Below are 8,291 nucleotides of genomic sequence, written 5' to 3'. Positions count from 1 at the left end.
GCCAAGCCGTCAGGGACCCATGGCTGGGGGGGAGGTGAGACGAGGTCATGCTGGGAACACGTTCTGAAGCTTGGCTGTGAGGCAAAGACAAGAATGGGATGACTCAAGTTTTGGCCAGAGCTTCTCGGTAGATGGGGACTGAGTTCCTGACCATGGAGAGAAAACCTGGGCCAGGAGGTAGCGAGGTGTGCTGGGGGCACTGTGTTTGGGTACTTGAATGGCCCAGAAGCAACCAGAGCTGCTCCTTCTGGAGTCACCAACACAGGGATGACGTTTAAAGCCACAATGAGGCTGCCTAGGAGCAGAAGCAGGGACACTTGAGGCTCAGTCCCAGCCTGGCTGTCCAGCTGTAGACGCTCAGGCTGGGGACAAGGTGGGGGATCTGTACCCCGAGGCCTGGGGCTTGAGAGTAGTAGTTCAGGGGCTGACTCTGTGTTGAGCAAGACGGAGGCTGCGGGCAACCTGATGACCATCGTGCAGCAGAGGACACAAGTGTGCACCAGAGGCCCACGTCGATGGTCCACGGTGCTCCCCACTGCTGGAGGAACCGCTTCTCCCATAGGGCTGTGTGGTAGGTCTGTGGCCCCCTCCCTGGGGTGGAGGGCTGTTCTAGGACCCCCCCAAAGCTCCTCCACAGGGAAGGCTTCAGCATAGTGTCAAGGCTGGGAGCTGCGTCCGGAGGACCTGGACGGGCCCATGGGTCTCCACCAGGGTCACCAGCGATGACCTGTGCACCACCTGCATCTATTTTTCAGACTGTTCCTTGGGCCCCAGGGGTCCCATCCACACCCCTGCTGGTGCAGAGCAGGGGTGCTCAGGCCAGGACCCCTCCCAGAGCAGGACTGGAAAGCTCCCCAGTGGTCCTGAGGTCCTGCTGCACAGCCCGGCTGCCTCACTCCTGGGTCTGCTACGGTTCTCACTGGAACCCGCAGGAAATGCAGACCCCTGGGCCCTTCCCCAGGCCTCCTGACTCAGAAACTCGGGGTCCGTGCTGTCTAGACCAGAGGCCCAACCTGTGACTAGGGCCAAATCTGGCCCACCTGTTTTTGTAACCAAGTTTTACAGGAATAGTAATGCCCACTCACTTTCATACTGTGCGGGGGAGAGGCCAGAGAGGACCAGTGGGCAGGACCCCAGTGGCCACGCTGTGGGTAACAAGGAAAGTGGGGGTTCAAGGGAGCCCCTCATACTCGGTCTGTGTCCTTGAGCCACTCATGGGAGCTAGATTCCATTCCCCGGCATCACCTCCACCTTGGGATCAGGGGCGGGGGCCTCCGTGGTCTCAGCCGCGACCCGAGAGCCCAGCAGCTCCGGCGGAGCCAGGTCTGCGTGAACGGCAGCCGCAGGCGCTGAAGGCACACCCACCCCCAGCACACTGGGTGCCGCTGTGTAGGTGCTGCCGACGGGGCTGGGCGGTGGGAAGGACGCCCCTCGATCCTCCGAGACACGCGCCCAGCGCCTCCTGTTCACGCCGTTCATGCCGTTCACACCGCCCACCAGGCCCCGGCAGAGGCACCGTGCAAACTCCGCACAGAGGCGCTCGAGGATACGCCCGTTGGCCCGACGGAGGGCCCGAGGCCCAGCCAGGGCGCGAGGACACCACGCGGGCCGCCACGGCTGCCGTCTGGATGCAGGCTGGCGGGGACCGGGCTGGGGGGGAACCCGAGGCTCGCAGGGAACGCAGGGCACCGGACACCCGGGCAGGTCCTGGGGGCGAAGATCCGATCTGAGCCCGTCACGCAGAGGGCCACAGAGGCCTGCCACGGCCCCCCGCCCCTCCACAGCGCCCGAAGACTCAGTGTCCCCGGGTCCCGAACTGCTCCAGGCTTCGAGAAGACACCCCCTGGACAAGCCTGGCGCGTCTGCGGTTATTCCACTCTCACGGACGCCTGCCTCTCCAGCTAGGCCCAGCTGCCCAGTGCCGAGGCCCAGCCCGCAGAAAGAGGGTCAGCGCCGAGACGACACGTGGGCCTGGCCTCACGGAGAGTGACACGCGTGTGACGGGGGGCCGAGCATACTGAGCCGCTCTCCCTCTCGTCTCCCAGGAGTCAACCCCCTGCCGTCCACACTCAGGTTTGCCGCTGACACATGGCCGGCTCGGTCACGCAGTGAGGCACAGCAGAGCCCTCGGATGGATCAGTGGAACAGGACGGAATCTCGGGCGTCGCCAGCCTGATGGGGGATGCCCGTGGCGGGCCAGGTCTCCCACCCCGGGGCCGTGCCAGCCAGGGCTGTGCCAGCCCGCGGCACCCGGCGCGTCCATTAGGAAGTGCTCTTGGGATGCAGCCTGTAGAGGACAGAGGAGGGTGGCTTGCAGTCCACTCCCAGAAGTTCTCAGCTGGCCCTGGGGTCTCAGGGACGACGTCTAGAGTCAGGATGAAGGTGTCTTCCAAACCCCTGTCGATCAGCTACTGGGTGCACAATTCCCCTGGAGCACGTGTGATCGGGGGTGTGCGGGGGGGTGGGAGATAACTTTTTCTGCAATGAACATCCCTAGTCAACTGCCCACTGAGGGCATCTTCCAGCAGCCCCGGCAGCTGGAGGGGGAACATCTGTCACTCCTGAGGGAGCCCGATGGGCGTGTGGCACAGTGCCCGCACCATCCCACAGGACAGGGACTTCCACAGCTATTGAACCAGATGCTCACATGGAGAAAATAACCTTGCCCATTTCTCACTGCACAGAAAAGTGGATTTGATATGGGTCGTAAGCCCAAACATAAATGCTAAAACTGTAAAATTCATAAAAGAAAACACCGAAGGATTTTTTTGTGATCTGGGGTTAGGCAAAGTTTCTTAGCTAAGAAACAAGGCATGAACCATAAAACTTTTAAATTGATAAACTAAACTCATCAGAATCCCAAACTGCTGTTCATCAGATGACAGTTAAAAAATGAATCCACCACACACAGAAACCCAAAATGGGTTAGAGACCTCAATCAGACCCAAAAGAACAAAACCCCTAGAAGCAAACACAGGGGAGAAGCGTCATGACGCTGGACTTGGCAGTGACTTCCTGGAGAGGACATCCAAGGACAGGCAACGAAAGACAAGGCCAGCGGGACATCAAGCTTACACAGACTTGTGTGTGCCAGAGGGTACCAGCAACAGAGTGAAAAACCCTCGGAATCAGGAAAAACACCTGCAATCACCTGACATGGGGCTAAATATACACAACATATAAAGAATTCCTACAACTCAACAACAACAACAAAATCAAGTAGCTCAAAAAATTGGCCAAGAACTTGGACAGTTCTCTAAAGATTATACACAAATGGCCAATAAACGTGGTAAGATGCTCCACATCACTCATCAGGGAAATGCAGCTCGAAACCACAATGAGGCAGGACCTCATACCCACTAAGACGGCTGCTATTAAAAAAAGAAAAAGGGGGGCACTTGGCACCACAAATGTTGGTGAGGATATAGAGAAACTGGAATCCTTCTGTGCTGTTGGTGGGATCACAAACTGCTACAGTCGCCGTGGAAAAAGGCGTGGAGGTTCCTCATGTAATTAAAAATAGAGCTAGTAGATTCACCCTACCTATCAGCCCACCTTAGGTATTTCTCCAAAAGGATTAAAAGCAGTGTCCCATAGTGAAAGGGAATAGAAGGGAAGGGAGAAGAAATGTGTGGGAAATATCAGAAAGGGAGAAAGAACATGAAGACTCCTAACTCTGGGAAATGAACTGGGGGTGGTGGAAGGGGAGGAGGGCGGGGGGTGGGGGTGACTGGGTGACGGACACTGAGGGGGGCACTTGGCGGGATGAGCACTGGGTGTTATTCTGTGTGTTGGCAAATTGAACACCAACAAAAAATAAATTTATTATTAAAAAAAAAAAAGCAGTGTCCTGAAGAGCTACTTGCACAGATCTCATGCTCAGGAACCTGCTCAGAGCAGCACTACCCACAAGGGCCAGGAGGTGGAAGCGACCCGGGTGCCCGTGGCTGAGGGATAAACGATCCACGATCCACACGGCGCAGCACCACTCAGCCATAGGAGGGAGCAAATCCTGCACGGCTACGGCGCGGACGGACCTCGAGGACACCGGGCTGCATGAAGTAAACCAACCAGTCACCAGAAAGAGGGACAGAACAGGACGGTCTGAGGGACACAGTGTCGTCGAAATCAGGACGGAGAACGTGGGCAGGGGAAGGGGGAGTGTTCGGTGGGGACAGAGTTCCTGACTCGCAGGATGGCAAAGCTCTGCAGCTGTTTCCCCGACGCTGTGAATGTACTTAACACTGAAAAATGGGTAAAATGGGAAATTGTGTGTGTGTTAACCACAATAAGATGAACAGACAGAGACAGATTAAGAGACACATTCAGGGGGATCCCTGGGTGGCGCAGCGGTTTGGCACCTGCCTTCAGCCCAGGGCGTGATCCTGGGGTCCCAGGATCGAGTCCCACATCAGGCTCCCTGCATGGAGACTGCTTCTCCCTCTGCCTGTGTTTCTGCCTCTCTCTCTCTCTCTGCCTCTCATGAATAAATATATAAAATTTTTTTAAAAAGACAATATTCATAAAAGGACTTTAATAAACAAGACAAATGGGATAGGCAACTCCTACAACTCAGTAAAAAAACACAAACGAGGCCGCCAAAGGGTCCATGAGACCTGCACAGACACTCACCGGGCAAACTGCTGCCTGCAGAGCGGCCGACAGAGAGGACTGGCTACCGCCAGGGTGAACACAAGCAGAGGACAGCACCCCAGGAAGGCACGTGGCAGCCCCTCTGCCACCCCACAACGAGGCTCAGAGCTCTGGGGAGCGAGTGTGCGGTGGCGCTGGGCGGCCAGAGGTGTGCAGGCTGGGGTCCGTGAGCTGGATGGAATCCGTTCCTGGAGAGTGGTGTGGGGAAGCCCCCTGCGCCCCAGCCGCCCCCTCCTCTTCAGTGCCCCCCAGGGCCCTCTGCCAGCAGGGCCTGGCACCGCACCTGCTGGGGAAGGGGGGTGTCTGACTCTAGGGCCACGGCAGAGAAGGGGGTGGAGGGTCAGGGGCCGAGAGGCAGAGGGAGTGTGTGTTACACTTTGGAAATTGTGATAGTTTCTTACGTTAGACCACCGGCCCCTGCACGACCTGGGGATACCTCTGCTCCCGGAGAAATCGAGAAATGAAACAGGCCTGTATGAAGACTCACACAGTGGCTGTATTCCTAACGGGCCCAACCTGAACACCGTGCTCATGCTCACCAGTCGGAGGATGGATCAAGAAATCGGCATATTTATTTATTTATTTTGGGATCCCTGGGTGGTGCAGTGGTTTGGCGCCTGCCTTTGGCCCAGGGCCCAATCCTGGAGACCTGGGATCGAATCCCACGTCGGGATCCCAGTGCATGGAGCCTGCTTCTCCCTCTGCCTGTGTCTCTGCCTCTCTCTCTCTCTCTCTCTCTCTCTCTCTGTGACTATCATAAATAAAAAAATTAAAAAAAAAATAAAGCTTTTACTTTTTTGAGAGAGACAGAGTGCACACGAGAGAGCATGAGCCAGGAGGAGAGGGAGAAGCAGACTCCCCGCTGAGCAGGGGCTGGACACCAGGACCCTGGGATCATGACCCGAGCCGAAGGCAGACGCTTCACCGACGGAGCCACCCAGGCAAGTCGGTGTGTTTATGCGACGGAGAATAAAAGAACAAATCCTGAGTGGATACAACACAGGGATGGCCCTGCGAGGCTTACCCGCAGCCAGAGCAGCCTGACAGAGGGCACGCGGCAGGCTGCGTCTCTACCGACCTGCACAAGTCACAGCCCCTCCCCAGGGAGGCAGGTCAGGGCGGGGGTGCCATGTGGGGCCGCGCGTGTGAACCCACCCAAATGCCCCCCGCCGTCACGCAGGCCGGCGCCCTGGCCTGTACTTAATTAGACCCACACAATCCAAAGAGGGGAAAGGCACCTCCGATTGCGAGCCAGGCGAAAGCCGTGGGGGCACGCGGAAAGGCTGGTGCGCCTGGGTGTGAGGTCGTGACGTCAAGTGAGGTGACCCCGAGCAACCGAGCAACCGCACCTGGCTCTCTCTCCAAGTCGCTTATAAATAGGCTCCCCCACAAGTCGGTGCAAGTTCACTTGCCGTTTGTCCTCCGAATTCCAGCTGGCGGCTGCGGCCTGGGGGCTGGGCACCCCTGCACCCGGAGCAAGGACACGTGCGGGAGGGAAGCCGGGCCTCCGAAGCACAGCCTCCTTAACGTCCCCCAGCCTGGCCCCTTGTCTTCCATCATCAGGCCACTTCTCTGAGGATAGGGTGACATTACTTTGGCTTTAAAAAAAAAGTCTTTTCAAGCTGATGATCTGAAGTCACTGTTGTGACCAAGCCGGGAGGAAGCAGGAATGACGTAGAAGACACCTCCCGGCAGGGCACCGCTTTCAGCTCTGCTTCCCCCGCGGGGTCCCTACCTGCCCCTGGGCCAGCTGCGCGTCCCTCAGGTTCCTGCAGGCGGCCCCGCCCCCCCGGAGCAGCTACCCCGGGTCCAGGCAGCAGCTCACGGCCACGTGAACCCGGGACTGAGCGAGGCTACATCCACCGGGCTTGGGCTCGTCTCGTGATTTTTTTTTTAATTTAATTTTATTTATTTATGATAGGCACACAGTGAGAGAGAGAGGCAGAGACACAGGCAGAGGGAGAAGCAGGCTCCATGCACCGGGAGCCTGATGTGGGATTCGATCCCGAGTCTCCAGGATCGCGCCCTGGGCCAAAGGCAGACGCCAAACCCCTGTGCCACCCAGGGATCCCTCGTCTCGTGATTTTTAACACTCCTGCAGCTTAGCACTTTGGTGTGGAATTCTTTTACTTTTTAAGTGTTTTCGGTACAAACTGTGTCAAACAGGAATCCTGTCTCGCTAGTCATGACACAAACCAAAACTGAGAGGCTTTAAAAAGCTAATTTCACCCTCATGTAAAAGCAGCCTGAAGGTAGGCGGTCAGTGGGGTGGCCCCACGGAGGACAGGAAGCCGGGGCCTGCCACTGGTGTGGTGGCTCCCACGTGGGGTCACTCACGGCTGAGGATGGCTGCTGAAGCTCCAGTCGTCAGGCCTGTGTTCCAGGAAAGCAGCAGGAAGAACCCAGGAGGGCCCGCCCCAGCTCTCCCATCCCAGATGACGGACGGAGGTCATCATCTAGAATGTACCCCTCCACACGTTCCTCCGGGCTCTTCATCTCAGCCCCGGGCGTGCACAGGCACGTACCCACATTTACGCACACTATGTGGCGTTTTTGATTACTCACTTTGTAAATGAGGGATTACACACAATCCTGCCTCTTCTCCCGCTGGTCTCAGCTTGCGGAAATGCCCTCCCCCTCCGTTCTTCTCTTGGCGGCACACGCCCCCTGGATGTCTCCCATGGTTGTCCCCTCTCCGCCGCGGGTATCCACTCCTCCTGGGTGGGAATTCTGCTGGGACACTGGGAAGTCCAAGTGGGGGCCTGTTCCCAATTTCCACATTGCCAGGCTGATTTCCAGAGAAGCTACAACACTTCATATTTTACCGGTATGGTCTAAATATTTTTCCTTCCACTGCCCCAACAAGTGACCCAGCTCTTCTGAGAACCTTGCCAGCCGGTCTCTGGGCACAGAGCTTATGTCTACTTCCCCTACCACTAAGGAATCTGGGCAGCTCCATGTGTCTTGGCCATTGGGATTTGCTCTCTCCTGGATTATCTATTCAAGTAAAATTGTCCTGTTTTTCCATTTGATTATTTTTAAAGTTTCTTCACAGTATGTATTAATTCTTTGTCACCTACCTCACAAATGTTTTTCCAATCTATCCGTTGATTGGTTTTGGTATCTTTGCCATACCAAGCTCTTTAATGCTTAAATACATTTCTTCTTGAATAGCTTCTGGTCTTGCAATTTGGGTTAATGAGGTTTCCCCTACATCTATAATGACATTCTATCCTTGGGCATTTATTCATCTCATAAGTTTTAAGATATCTTTATCCAATTCCAGAAAGATACCTTTTTGGATTCTAACTGGAACTATACCGCATTTGCACATTTATTTGATCTGTTTTCTGGTGTAAAATCTTCCTAAGCATGCTTTCACATGTTTGGATTTCCGTAAGATCTGTTTTCTTCATATGGGTCTTACACCTTTATTCTGAAATGTATTTTACCACAAAATATTGGATAGGTTCCTACTGCCACAGTGGAGAAGGCAAATGACTTTTGTATCTTCAGCCTGTATCCAGAAGCCTTACCTAGATTCACTGTGCCTGTTGGCATAAACAATGTGGTTGAGGCCAAACTGGGAGTCTGGAGTTTTGGCACATGCTGGGCAGAGGGTGCCTATGTGAGCAGCC

The sequence above is a fragment of the Vulpes vulpes genome, chromosome 6 (genome assembly GCF_048418805.1).
Source record: "Vulpes vulpes isolate BD-2025 chromosome 6, VulVul3, whole genome shotgun sequence".
NCBI classification, from domain to species: domain Eukaryota; kingdom Metazoa; phylum Chordata; class Mammalia; order Carnivora; family Canidae; genus Vulpes; species Vulpes vulpes.
Note: the sequence above shows the minus strand (reverse complement) of the source record.